The following is a 14,664-nucleotide window of genomic DNA, read 5'->3' as shown; positions in this document are numbered from 1 at the left end:
CCCCAAGAACCAATCCTCAGGGTTGGCCTTAGTTCTACAACCATACACCAGCTGCAGCCTCCCTTTCCACTGGTCAATCCCTCCTGTGGATCCCGCATACCATCTCCTGCTAAGCCTCCCCTTCCCCCAGCCTGCCACACCAGCAAGAACTCCCTGTGGATACACCAGCTGAGCAGGTCAATAAAACAATCAACACAGCCAACACACTCTCTGAAAACTCAGAGAGGAAACAGAAACCAAAGAATAAAACACCCAACCAACAAAGACAAACCCAGAAATCAACACATAGACCTATAATCACCCCAAACCCAGATGCCTAGATGCTAGCATATGAACTCTATCAATAACAGGGCAACATGTCTCCACCGGAGCCCAGATATCCTAACATGGAAGCACAAGAAAAAGACCTTAAAACCAATTATATGAAGATGATAAAGGTCCTTAAAGAGGAAATGAATAAATATCTTAACAAACACCTGGAGGAAATAAATAAACCCCTTAAAGAAAGCCAAGGGGGCGAAATCAAACAGTTGAAGGAAATGAATAAAATAGTTCAATACCTGAAAATAAAGATAGAAGCAATTAAAAAATACAAACTGAGGGCATTCTGGAAATGAAAAATTTAGGAATTGGAACAGGAACTACAGAGGCAAGCTTTGTTTATAGAATACAAGAGATGGAAGAGATAATCTCAGGCACTGACAAAATGATAGAAGAAATTGATACCATTGTCAAAGAAAATGTTAAATATAAAAAATTCCTGACATAAAACATCCAGGAAATCTGGGACACTATGAAAAGACCAAAACTAAGAATAATAGAAATAGAAGAAGAGGAGGAAGAGGAAGAGGAAGGGGAGGGAGAGGAGGAGGAGGAGGAGGAAAAGGAAGAGGAAGAAGGAGAAGAAGAAGAAGAAGAAGAAGAAGAAGAAGAAGAAGAAGAAGAAGAAGAAGAAGAAGAAGAAGAACTGGGCCCTAAGTCCCTGAAAATATTGTCAACAAAATCGTAGAAGAAAATTTTCTTAACCTAAAGAAGGGCATGCCTATAAAGGTACAAGCAAACAGAGCACTAAATGGATTGGATCAGAAAAGAACATCACCTTGCCACATAATAATCAAAACACTAACATACAGAACAAAGAAAGAATATTAAAAACTGCAAGGGAAAAAGACCAATTTACATATAAAGGCAGAGCTATTAGAATTACACCTGACTTCTCAGTGGAGATTCTAAAACCCAGAAGGGCTTGAGCAGATATGCTGTAGACCCTAAGAGACCACAGATGCCAGCCCAGATTACTGTACCCAGCAAAACTTTCAATCACCATAGATAGAGAAAATAAGATAAGTTTAATACCATTTAATTTTACATAAATTTGTATATGTACACAAAATGGCAAATATGTCAACATTTAAAAATATTTTACATGTATGAATGTTTTGCCTGCATGTGTGTCAGTGTAACACATACATACCTGGTACCCACAGAGGTCAGAAGATGTCAGATCCTTGGAAATAGTGTTCATGTGGATCCTGGGAATCAAACCCAGGCTCTTGGAAATAGAAGGAAGTGTTCTTAACTACTAAATCATGTTTTCTTTTCCTTCCTTCCTTCCTTCCTTCCTTCCTTCCTTCCTTCCTTCCTTCCTTCCTTCCTTTCGCTTCCCTGGCTTTCTTTTCAAAAGGGCACAAATAGTCTTTTCCTTTTTTTTTAATTAAGAAATTTTCCATTCGTTTTACATACCAACCACAGATATTCCTCCCCTCTCTCCTCCCCCCCCCCAGTGTCCCCCCCCCCACTTACCCCCCATTCCCACCTCTGAGTCATGTTTTCAGGCTCAATATGCCAACATTAAAAAAAAAATCTGATGCAGTGATGGTGCACACCTTTAATCCCAGCACTTGGCAGGCAGAGGCAGGTGGATCTCTGTGAGTTCGAGGCCAGCCTGGTCTATGGAGCGAGATCCAGGACAGGCACCAAAACTACACAGAGAAACCCTGTCTCGAAAAAAAAAAAGTGAGAAATCAGTGTCTTTAAATTTTTTTTATTTATTTTTTTTGTCTTTCACATTATTCCTCCCAATCCCACCTATCTCTCTCCCCACTGAAAAGTAAAACAAAATAAAATTTAAGAGAAAAAGAGGGAAAAAAGGAAGAAGGGGAAAATCTCATCCTGGAAGCTGTAGTGTTGGCCCACCCCAACATCCACCCCATCTGTAGTCTGTTGGAGCACACTGTGGGGGTGGGGAGGTCAAGGCGGGGTGAGGTCAGTCCTATGGACCCAAGGATGCAGGATTTCCATGACACAGGGCAGCAACTGGATGTCCAGGAACAGTCCCAGTGTGTGTGGGGGGGAACTGTGTCGATGGTGCAGCAGAATTCAGTTTCTTTATACAATATAGTCAAGCCTCTTTACTGCTGAGCTACATCCACAAACCTTGGTAACATTTTGCTTGATTATATTTGGTTTTGGTTTGAGAAAGGGCCACTCTGTAGCTGAAATCGGTTTGGAAAGAAAAGACAGCACAAACTGACCTTGAATTAGTGATCCTCCTGCCTCCCCAACCTGAGTGCTGAGTGCTTGGCCCTAGCTCTTTTTTAAGACTAAGTCTCACTGTATAGCTTAAGAAAACCTGGCATTTGTGATCCTTCTGCCTCTGCCCCTCTGCCCCTCTGCCTTTGCCTTATGCTAGGATTTGCAGCATGTGCCACCACTCCCAGGTAAGATGCTGCTTTCTGACATAGTGCTCCTTACACCAGTTCTAGAGTGTGCAGCTGGTGGCTGTCTCAGGAAGTTGAGTTCGGCTTCAATAGGAGTGGGAGGCAGAAATGCTAGAAGTTCTTGAATTAAGAACTGCCAGGGAAAGATGTGGAGTGAGAATGCTAGAAGGCTGAGTAATTGGAATGATGTTTAAGAAAAAGGAAAGGCAATTGAAAAGAGGTGAGTGAGTAGAATCAGGGACTCTTAAAAGTCTGAGGTACTCTAGTCAATTTTATCCTTCTGGATATGTTAGAGATAAAACCGCCAAATAGAAGTTAAAATTTGTGGCATATTTTCAAGGTACATACTTACCTAGTTTAATGTTTTCTTTTTCTCATGGATAACATTATGCAATATAGTTGTTCAGAGTAACTGCTGTGCTTGTACAATAGAAATTTACAGTATAGAATGAATTATTTATTTTATTATTAATTATAGTAACTAAACATAATATCATATTTCTCACCTTAGCAATTTTAGTGTGCAGTTAGAGAGTGTTAGTACATGTACATTATTGTGCTATCTCCAGAATTGCTTGCAACTTGAGAATGTAAACTGTACTCATTAAATAACTCCCCATTCCCACCCTGGTTCCTGATAACCACTATCCAACTTCCTGTGGCTATGAATTTGACTGCTTTAGATAACTGCATCAGGAACCATACAGTATTTGTAGTAGGGGACTGACTGCCTTATTGAACTTGGCATGGTGTCCTTAAGATTTACCCATATGGTAGCATATGACAATATTTCTTTCCTTAAAAGTGGAATAATATTCCATTTATGTATATGCCATGTTTTGTTTGTTTCTCGAGTTATAAAACCATTTTAAAAGTCCACCAGCAATGCATGAGTGATAGTTTCTTTGCATCCTTGCTGATATTTGAGGAGGATGCCATTATTTTTACTTTAGCCATTCTGACAGGTTATACTAATATCTCACTATGATTTTGATTTGCATGGCCAGTATATGATCTTCGGTGAAATGTTACTTCTATTGTTAGTTTTGTTGCTGTTAGTGTGTGTCTTAGTTAGGGTTTCTATTGCTGTGATGAAACACCATGACCAAAGCAATCAGGGGAGGAAAGGGTTTCTTTGGCTGACACTTCCATATCACTGTTAATCATTGGAGGAAATCAGGACAGGGGAACTCAAGCAGGGCAGGAACTGGAGGCAGGAACTGATGGCCAGTTGCTTACTGACTTGTTCCTCATAGCTTGTTCAGCCTGCTTTCTTATAGAACCTAAGACCACCAGCTCAGGGATGGCACCACCGACAATGAGCTGGACCATGCCACATCAATCACTAAGAAAATGCCCTACAGGCTTGTTTATAGCCTGATGTTATAGAAAAATTTTCTCAGTTGGGGCTCTCTCCTCCCCTCTGAGTTTGTGCCAAGTTGACATAAAATTAACCAGCACAGTGTGGGGGTGGGGGTTTGTTCCAGCGGCATGCATGTATGTGAAGGCCTCCTCAGGAACATCATCTACTTCCTTTGTGGCAGGGACTCTTAGGGGTCTAGAACTCACCAGTTAGGCCAGACTAGTTGAGCAGAAAACTCGAGGGATCCTCCAGCACTGGGATTGCAGATATGTGCCACTATGCTCGACTATTTTTATGTTTTTGTGAACCAATGAATTTTTATTGGGGTTACTAGCAGGAATGGGGGGTGGAGGCTATTGTCATGGAACAGGGATGACTTAAAAGCAGCTGTATCACAGGAAAGCCCACCCTAACATGATGAAGAGTCATGAGAAGTACAGCCATGGAGCAGACTGCTCAACAATCAGAGTGTCTCCTCTGCAGTTCTGCAGGCCAGAGTCTCCTCTAGTAGTTCTTTACTCCCTCTTAGACTGCTGGGAGACTCTCAGGTTTCTGTTCTCCCAGGTATGTGACCTCTTTAGGCTCATGAGTGGTTCTGGGTTTTGAACTCAAGGCCCTGCCTTTACAAAGCAAAAGAACTTTACAAATTGAACTATCCCTGAGCCCATGTTTGATTTTTTTAAAAGTATTAGCTTAATATATTTTATGGATTCTTTGGGAATTTCATATCATATACCCCAATCCCACCCATCTCCCAGTCCTTCACATCCACCCCTCACCTTTGTAGTGTTTCCCCACAAAGGAAAATTAACAAAGAAATAATAAAAATAAGATAAAGATAAAAAAGAAGAAATAATAAAATAAACAATACAAATAAGAACATCAATTTCAATTAAAAAACAAAAGGGCAAAGGAACAAACAAGTAAACAAACAAAACAAAATGAAAGAGGAAAAATAAAACACCTCACTCCTCCTTCTTTGCCTCTCCATTGCCTCATCATTTGTCTTAGTGGCATTGGGAGCTGTGGTGTGTCATGCAGTATACGCTTTTGTTCAATCAGCCCCACATGAAAATGTAAATTGCAATGAGTCATTGGTCTGGTGTACGACCTCTGGCCTCTGGCACACCATCATCACTGGACCCTCACCGAAACTCCTCTCTGATACCCTGCAGTTGCTCAGAATCAGAGATCCTGCTGCTATGGTTCCACAGTACCAGTCCCCTCATGCATTCCAAAAAGTCACAGATGGGGTACGTGTTGGGGAATGATTAACTCAAAGCCCTGGATGTATACCTGGGTGGTAGTTGAGTTGGTCAGTCGGTCTGCTAGGACCACTCACCTCAGGTGAAGGACAAAGCCAGCTCTCCCACGTCCGTGGTGAGGGGTGGAGCCAGCTTTCCCAAGCGTGTGGGGCAGCTCCCCTGTGAGGGGCGGGACCAGTGGGGGGCGGAGTCAACTCTCTGACGGTGGTGGTAGCTCTCTCCTGGCCAGTGAGGGATTGGCCAGCTCAGTGAGGCTCTTGTACTTCAATCCATGATTCAACACATGGTTTGCATGGACCCCTATGTTAACACAGGCAATGGATATCAACACAGACCCCAGTGGAGCAGAACCATGGACCCAGACATGGCCATCAGCAGCAGATTGGGCTGGATGTAACCATGGACTAAAGTGGCAGCATATGCCTCTCAGATCGTCATGGGACCAGCAGCAGCATGGTCCCTGGACTCCAACCTGGCCCCAGGTGGTGTTAGAGACCCTGAGCAGTTGCACGCCCTCATAGCAACAGGAGCCACAGACCTCAACACAGACCCTGGCTGCAGCTCAGGCTGGAAGTCTTCATGGTCCCATATAGCAATATGATCCTCGGGCACCAACATGGTCTCAGGTGTTGGCCCAGCCTCCGGGCATCTATAATGCTTTGGTGGTAACCTGCGTCAAGGAAATCGATGTGTACCTTGGCTATGGAGGGCCCTGATGACTCTATGGCCTCAGGTAGCAGTGCAGGCCACTCAGGTCAGCATGGCCCTAGCAGCTGCTTGTCCCTAGGACTCCACCATGTTTGATTTTTTTTTTTTTTACAAATTCTCCATATTAGTCTTTTGTTAGATATATAATGTATATTTGTTTTCTTTAGGCTTGCTTATCTCCAGACAAAGAAACTATAACAGCTAAAACACCTCATGTATGTGGCCAAAGCTGGCCTTCAACTTACAGCTATCCTTCTTCTGCCTCTTTGGTATTACAGACATTAGCCATAATATTTGCTCTGTATCCTGCAAGTTTACAAAACTAATTAATTAATTTATCAACCCATTTATTTAAGAACTCTAAGAATAAATGAGTTTGCAGGATTAATTAATCATTATTAATTTATTAACTCATTTCTTTATTAATTATAAGAACTCTACTAATAAATGCAGAACTCATTTACTAATTCTAAATTGCTACATAGCCCAGGTAGCTCCTAAAACTCATAATCTTCCTGTCTCAGCATCCTGAGTGCTAAAATTATAGGCATATACTACCATCTCTGACCATAATGAGCTCTTTCTTGGAGAAAAAGTTTCAAATTTCAGTTTAACAACTTTATCATTTTTTTCTTTTCCTTCTTTTTCTTTCCGGTGTGTTTGTGCATATATGTTTACATGTGAGAAACAGTATCTTCCTCAATTGCTCTCCACCTCATTTTCCTAGAGAAGATCTTTTGCTGCCCCTGCAGCTCACCAAGTTGGCTTGATTGGCTGGCCAACAAACCTCAGAGATCCCCCTGCCTCTACTAGTATGAGGATTATGTGCACATACCACCATGCCTGGCTTTTCAGAAACAAAACTAAACAGCAACTACAACAACAGCAACAGCAACAGCAACAAAAAACATGTAGGTTCTGAGGGATTGAATTCCACTCCTCATGCTTGTGTGACACCCTTAACCTACTGAACCATCTCTCCAGACCCTAATTATTCTTTGATGCCATGTGTGTTTGGTGTCAAATTTAATAACTCTTTACCTAACTCTGGGTCACAGAATTCTTTGTTTGTTTGTTTGGTTGGTTTTGCTTTTTAGACAGCTTCTCTGTGCAGCTTTGGAGCCTGTCCTGGAACTCGCTCTGTAGACCAGGATGGCCTTGAACTCTTGGAGATCTGCCTGGCTCTGCTCCTGACAGAACTATTTTCCTTCAAAAATTTTCTAGTTTATATTTTATATTTTACCCTGAGAGCCATTTTCAATTGGTATTTGTATAGGGTGTGATACTTAGATCTGGTTTCACCTTTTACTGATGGTGATCACTCCAATGCTACATATTGGAAAGGCTAGCTCCTATTTTAAATTAATTCTTTACATATTTCAAAAATTGGATTGGGAAACTGGGGCTATTGGTGTGTGACTATAATCCCAGGTAACAAGATGGTTGAGGCAGGATTGTGAATTTGAGGACAGTTCTGGGTATATCACAAAATCCCATCTCAAAACAATATAGGAAGCTGGGTGTATTTGGGTGGATTTAGTTCTAAACTCTTTGTTTCACTGTTCCATGATGCATTGACTCATCCACACAGTCCTGATTACTATAATTGTGTAATACCATGAAATCAGGGCACTGGTTTCCTCCAAGGTTACTCTTTTTCAAAATTGTTTTAATTGTTCTAGTTTGTCTTCCTATTTAAAATTATGGGATACTCTCATCTATATACAAAACAGTTTTGCTCAATTTTCATATGGGTTATATTGAAGTTTTATATATAAATTTGGGGAGAAGCTGGTTCTTAATTGTGTTGAATCTTCCAAATCTCTGAATACAATATGTCCTTACATTTACTGGTAGATTTTTTTGAGGCAGGTCGCACTGTATATTTCTGAGTAGACAGAACTCACTATATAGCCCAAGCTGGCCTTGAACTTATAGCTTTCCTTCTTTTTCTGCCTCTGTAGTGCTGGCTTTTTCCAGGCACGAGCTGCTATAATATTGCAGAGTTTGTTTATTCATCCTAAGAATTTTTGTAGGTGCCTTAGGATGTTTTTATTTTTTAACTAGGTTATCATAGTGTGCACAAATAAGGACAGTTCTGATCCCCCATTCTGATCCTATTGCCTTTACTTCCATGTCTTGCCTTATGTATGTAGTAGTCTTTTTGTTATTATAATGGAGTACCTGAGGTAGGAAAAGTTTACAGACAGGAGAAGTTCATTAAAGTCACACTTTTGGAGGCTGACAGCCCGAGATTAGCTTCTGATTACTGCCTAATGGAAAGAGTGCCAGAAGGAAAGCAGAGAGCTGGAAATTAAGAATTTGATAAAACAAAGAGAAACAAAGAATCAGAATATTCATAACTTCTCCCTTTAATACCAAAACAAAGAACTCACTGTAAAGAGTTGTCCTCAGTCCTCCATAGAGCTCTTTTTTTGAGCTGAGGATTGAACCCAGGGACTTGTGCTTCCTAGGCAAGTGCTCTACCACTGAGCTAAATCCCCAACCCATCATAGAGCTCTTTGACATGTACACACCTGCACTTAAACATAACACAAACACACAAACAATAATTTAAAACTAATCCAAAATCAGAGAACAAACCAAACACAAATGTCAGGTTAAAGAAAGGTAGGACCTTAAAGTTTCAGCAGCCTCTTCTCTCGCGCAGGCCGTCTTCTGCTGGGTGGGAATCAAGAATGCCCTGAGATCAAACCCCTAACAAAAATATCAGGGTCTTAAAACACATGTGAGATAATTGCATGGACATCAGCAACCTCATAATTTACAAACTGAGGAGTCCCTGGAGAGAGGGAGCACCTTCCCCCTACAGGTATAAAAGCTATGAATGCATAGCAGAGGTTCGTGGGACACAGAAAAAGATGAGATCTCCTAAAAGGAAGAGAGTTGTGTCAGGTAAGTGACCTTTGCCTGGTCAGGGCTCAGCACCAACCTAAAATCAATAAAGGGGAAAAATCCAAAGTCAGTTCTCAGCTGGCATACTCCAGTAGTGGACAGAAATAAGCACCTTCAGGACTTAGACACTTAAAACCTTTGTTTTGGTCAATTATGTTCCCTCCTTTTCTTTCCACTATGCTTCTGTATCATTTGTACTTTACAGCATTTTCAAACCTTCTAGGTTTTAGTCCTTTCCTTACATTTACCTAGTTTTGTTCCCACATTTGTAAGTATGCACTCCTATCATTATCTCTTCCTCTTTCCCCTCCTCTTCCTAACATGCTTTCCCCTTTTCCTTCTCCACTTTCTTTTATTCAGCACTGCTTCTTCTTAGGTTCCTCCCACCCTACTCAGTTCATTCAGTCATTTACTAAAACCATATTGACCCACATTCAGTTTTAACTTAATTTCCCCCTTTTGTTTCTTTATCCATAATTGCCAGATTTCTTGGAATGATTCTCATAGCCTCTTTGACTTTTTTGAAAGTCCAAAGTGTCTGCTTTTTAAAGATTTATTTATTTATTATGTATTCATAAGAGGGTGCCAGATCTCATTACAGACAGTTGTGAGTCACCATGTGGGTGCTGGGAATTGAACTCAGGACCTCTGGAAGAGCAGTCGGTGCTATTAACCTCTGAGCTGTCTCTCCAGCCCCCCAGCCTCTTTGACTTTACACATTCTCAGAAACTGTGTTTCAAAGACTGTAGTTTCAAGTTTTCATTATATGACATTACTTGCTTATTTCTTAAATAATTTTATTAATTCTTTGAGAGTTTCAAACGGTATATTTTGAACATATCCACCTCCTCAACTCCCTCTTCACTACACTTTTCAGCTCTGCCATCACTTACCAAACAACCTTGAGATTAGTTTTTTTCTTTCTCCATTGAGTCCATTCATTTTTAAGATATATTAATTACACATCTTAATGGAATTCACTCTGTATTTCCATACCTTCCTCCACACTAACCATGTCATGTAGTTGTTTTTCCAACTCAACACCTAATGTGGTACCTTTACTAGATGCTTAGAATTTTGATTCTGTGTTCAGGTAGACTGTTACCACATAAGGGGGAGAACTTAAGGATTTAATTGGACATCTTTGGGAGAGTTGCTTCATTACACTGGTTCTCCCTTTATCTTTAGGATACATGTTTGTATTTTAGGATTATGGTGGGACTGGTGTTTCTGGCTATAGGCTCAGGTCAGTTTGAAGCCCCTAACCATCTTCTTCTTCTTCTTCTTCTTTTTTTTTTAAAGATTTATTTATCATGTATACAGTATTCTACCTGCATGTATGCCTGCAGACCAGAAAACGGCACCAGATCTCATTACAGATGGTTGTGAGCCACCATGTGGTTGCTGGGAATTGAACTCAGGACCTCTGGAAGAGCAGTTGGTGATCTTCACCTCTGAGCCATCTCTCCAGCCCTCTAACCATCTTCTTAGATGCATATCTCTTACAGTTTTGGTGTGTCTTCATATGCCACAAAGGTGATCCAAGTATGACAAATCATGGGCTGGAATGTCATTCTTTTTTTCTTTAATCACAGTTAATTGGATGTCTTAGTATCTTATATTTTCAAGATAATGATGATGGCATCACTTTTATATAGATTTACCCTTCTTTTGTGATGGCTTATATACTATTGAGATGAAATATCAGGAGTCAGGTAGCTAAGTGACCAAAATTACCTTCTGCTAACTTGTGCCCGTTTCTATTTGTATTTGATCACATATACATTTTTATGCATAGATATATGTAAAGGAGTTGGTTATATGTCTATTCATACACAAATAGACCTTAGTACACTCACAAACCAATTTCTTTTGCATGCAAATAGAAGTAGGTATCCATAAGTGACTGTTTTATTTGTTCTATAAATCTACTGAATTATCTACTGAATAATGAGCCTGTAGCAATTCACGCTCTTGAGGAGATCCCAAGGGAGCTTTTTGTTCCATTGTTCTCCGCTGCCCTCAAGGGTGGGCATAAGAATATAGTGGAAGCAATGGTGAAGGTTTGGCCCTTTATGTGTCTCCACATTGGATCATTAAGAACACAGGAGTCCCAGCAGGAACTCCTGAAAGCCATGGTCAAGAGTCTTCAGTTCCTGCCTGTCCAGAACTCGGCTTCTAGGTAAAACCCTGTATAATAGAGATGTGGTAAGACACAGGAGGTTATGCCACAGCCTGCCACTCTTCCAAAGGTAGTATGCAAACAGTGAAACAGTGAAAAAGACTGTGGAACTGACAGTCCAGTGCTTGAGGTCACTTTGAGAATAAGTGTCTTACAAGGGTGGGTATGGAGTGTAAGCGATTGAGGGCACTGTTGATGGATTTGAACTATGGTATTATTATTAAATAGAAGAAGGATATGAGTGTTGAGACTGCTGAGGATTGGTGGCGAATGAAAGAGAAAATAATGTGTGCTGCTTACTGATCACCTTTGTTCTGTTGTCCACTGCTGCTTCCTCAATGGATGGGCATGAGAAGACACTGACAGCAGTAGTAGACACTTGGCCCATTTTTGTCTCCACACTAGAAAATTAACCATAAGGAAACATGGTGAACTGAAAGACATTATTGATGGTCTTCAGATATACTGCCAAGAACTCAGCTTTTCAGTAAGAATGTGTGTAATAGGTATACGGCAAGATAGCAAAACATATTCTGTAGCCTGTTGCAAGAGAGGATCAGATAATCTTCCACAGTTAGTTAATGATGAAGGCTGAAAATCAACGTGAGGTGGTTGGTACATCAGTTGAAGTTACCTTAAAACTCTAATGTCTTACAGAGGGTTTTAATTCTGTAATAGATGTGAGTGAGGCTACTGTTGATAGAGATACATAATGGAGATGTTTAGTAGAAGACAGGAATAGCAAGACTTGTGGTTATTAGTTGATCATAGAAAATAGTAAAGGATACAGTATTTGTGTAGGAAAGTCTTGCTGGTAGCTGGTATATGGAATGGCAAAAAGAAAATAAGATGATTTTGTCACTACATGTTATCAGTGATCCTGCTCAGTTATAAATATTTTTCCTGCTTGGTTATATTAATGTTGGCTACCTCTTAGTGTTCTGTGTTCTCTTTTCCCTGCAGGAGCCCTAAACTGAGGATCCTAGATTTAAGGCAGGATGTTGGCTGCAAGATCATCTGCCCGGAGAGCAGTACTAAGTCACCTGCCTGTTTTCACTCCTGTGCTTACTCTGAGCACTCTATCTCAAAAATCGAAGGCCAGTGTAGTATGGCAAGTTCAGAACCTGGGCTTCTCCAAGCAGGCTATGAAGTTATTAGTGAACCTTTCCCTTGATAGAACCTTAAGGGAAACTGAATTTTTGGTTCTGCTTCTGAGTAAAGTGGAGCAGAGCTCAGGCTCTTTGCACCTGTGCTGCCGAGATTTGCAAATAGACAAATTATGTGATTGCAGGAACACCCTACATCATCTGGATCTGAAATTTATTGATCACCTGGCAGTTGATCAGGCTTCTCTGAGTGAGGTCACCACCCTTCTGGCTCAGGTGGTACACTTAAACAGACTCTGTGAAAAATCACTTGTAGATCTTTGAATGGGGAAGTCTTTTGAAATGTTATCTCTGAGCTTTGGCATATGGACCATCTCAATGGGCTCAACTTGTCTTCTTTCTGTCTCACAGATCATCTTGAAAATATCCTGAGGTAAGGACATGCGATAGATACTGAATTTCCAATATAGCCTGTTTTTAAGATGAGAGAAATAATTCTTAAGCTTCCCATAGCCCTTTCTCTTTCCATCTCAGTATGGGCTATGCTGGGAGTTTAAAAACAGCTAAGGAAGGGTATGTTTCTGTAACTGAAGAGAAAAATGGGGTTACAAAAGCCTTAGTCACCTGAGCATGGATGGGCAGTGTGCTCATTCCAGAAGTATAAAGGTGAAAAGAACAATGCAGTCCTCCTTGGCCATCAAGAAAGGAAGAGGAGGAATTGAGAGGAAGACTTCAGGTTGGGCACAGGTGCACTTAGCCATATACCCATGGACAGTAATGTTAGAGCATTAGGAAAATCTTCAAGGCTCAGGCCATGACTGTAGAGGCTGTCACTTGTGGACTGGCCAAAGGGAGCTTCCAGTTGGTTGCTCCTCTGAGAAGGTGAACTAGCTCAGTAATTACTAAATAGATAATATTTTCCACCAAGTTTTTCACACAACTCTATAACAATGTATTGTACACATTGTCAGGGTTAAAATATTATTTGTCAGGGCGGTAAAGCATCTTTCACAGACCCACAAGTCTATTAAGTACGTGAAAGCTCATATCATTTGCTGCTGATGCAATCTATGTACAAAGTAGTTTGTTTCAGATTTATAGAAATAGTTTCCTCTTCTAGTCCTCATTTTTCAGAAATACTTTCCTGTTTTCTCCCTACAGAGTCCTACCAGCTGGTTTGGAATTCTTACATCTACCATTCTGTGGACTTTTCTTACAATGACTTCAAGTTTCTGTCTGTGTGCCCTCAAGCCAACCACTTAAAGCTCCTGAATATCAGCAACAATCCAATGAACTGGGAAGACAGTGAGCCCCTTTATAACCTCTTGCAGAATAACTCTAGCACCTTACAACATCTGGCAATCAATCATTGCCTTCTAACAGACTCTACAATCTCTGCTCTCATCTCTGCACTAAGTCACTGTTCTCAACTCCGAATCCTCAACTTTTCCTCCCATCCAATTACCATGCCTATGCTAATGAGAATCCTTGAGCACTTAAAATCCTTGGTGCAGCTTAAATATGTGTTTTATCCTATCCCCATGCATTGCTATGGGAGATGGCACTTTCGTGATAGTTTAGATTGACAGAAGCTTGCTGATGTGCAGGCACGATTGAAAAGAATGCTACAAGAGGCAGAAAGGAACGACATGCATTGGATCACTTTCTCTGATTAAATTTACAGTCCACAGTTTCACATTCATATGTTCCCTTTAAGTATTAAATGTTTTTTCTTAATCCCATTGACTGAATATATAAGGATGTTATGTTGTAGCAAAATACTGTTAAAAAATATATGTAACTGATTTCTATAGAGAATAACTTAGAAGAAGATGGCTGACTCTGAGAATGTTTGTGTGTCTCTTACTATTGTTCTTGATAGTACTTCATCCTACCTACTAAAGTTTTAGGTAGAAAGTTGGAAAGACTACATCATAAATTACCACACCCTGTCCTCACTGAGATTTACTTCTGGGCACTTGACATCAGACATGATACGCTAACCTTTCCGGGATATGTTTTTGGAGGGCAGGTAGTTATTGAAACCAATGCTTTTATCCCCTGAGTTGTATTAAGTTTCTCTATTAAGATGTTTTCAGAGCTGGGCGGTGGTGGTGCACACCTTTAATCCCAGCACTCTGGAGGCAGAGGCAGGTGGATCTCTGTGAGTTCAAGGCCAGCCTAGTCTACAAAGCGAGGCGCAAAGCTACACAGAGAAACCCTGTCTTGAAAAACAAAAACAAAAACAAAAACAAAAACAAAAACAAAACAAACAAACAAAATTAGATGTCTTCAGTTGCTTATAGGAAACCATCTGGATTTAACAGTGAGAAAAAGAATCTATGCCATTACCCATTGGGTGGCTCAGTTTTTCTTTATTTCATACTCATTTACCAACGATTGG

At 40.6% G+C, this 14,664-nt stretch overlaps 1 pseudogene; it reads left to right on the top strand.

The window, feature by feature from the left end:
- The first annotated feature begins 4,497 nt into the window (after window positions 1-4,497).
- Window positions 4,498-13,936, top strand: LOC118574010 (annotated as a pseudogene).
- Window positions 13,937-14,664: the final 728 nt, after the last annotated feature.

The sequence above is a fragment of the Onychomys torridus genome, chromosome X (assembly GCF_903995425.1).
Source record: "Onychomys torridus chromosome X, mOncTor1.1, whole genome shotgun sequence".
Lineage (NCBI taxonomy): Eukaryota > Metazoa > Chordata > Mammalia > Rodentia > Cricetidae > Onychomys > Onychomys torridus.
Note: the sequence above shows the minus strand (reverse complement) of the source record. Positions and strands in the feature narration are given on the sequence as shown.